The sequence below is a fragment of the Penaeus monodon genome, chromosome 25 (assembly GCF_015228065.2).
Source record: "Penaeus monodon isolate SGIC_2016 chromosome 25, NSTDA_Pmon_1, whole genome shotgun sequence".
Classification (NCBI taxonomy): domain Eukaryota; kingdom Metazoa; phylum Arthropoda; class Malacostraca; order Decapoda; family Penaeidae; genus Penaeus; species Penaeus monodon.
This window is the reverse complement of record NC_051410.1, coordinates 40,458,654-40,459,139: the sequence shown is the minus strand read 5'-3', so window position 1 is coordinate 40,459,139 and position 486 is coordinate 40,458,654.

Sequence of the window (486 nt, the reverse complement as noted above, 5' to 3'; positions counted from 1 at the left end):
ACGAAATTATTATCCTGTGATCGGATAAAGTTGATATTGATTACGTTATGTGTTGCTTCTGTTGGAACTGTTGTTAGTGATGATATATTTGGATAAATAAAACCATCGTGTTCTTATTTATCCTAACACATCATCGCTAACAACTGCATTCTTGACTGTCTGTATTCACTGATTGACTTATCTGATTATATTCTTGCAAAATCATTCAAAGATATAAACAATAATCATAAAAAGGAATGAAAAAATACGTGTAAAGCTTTCCTTTCGACATTCACACGCATGGAATATGAAGCCAAACGCTGCTGCTCCTCATGACAACACAGTATGTCTAACTCCTTGACGGAATTTCCCTCGACGAGAAAGGTGGGCGACGCAGGATTCTCTGGTGTGGACCACAAGCAGCAGAAGGAAGGAATCAACGGGATGGATATGGCTTTCTCTTTGTTTTTTTAGCAGAAAATGTTATAACCCTAAGCATAGTATACT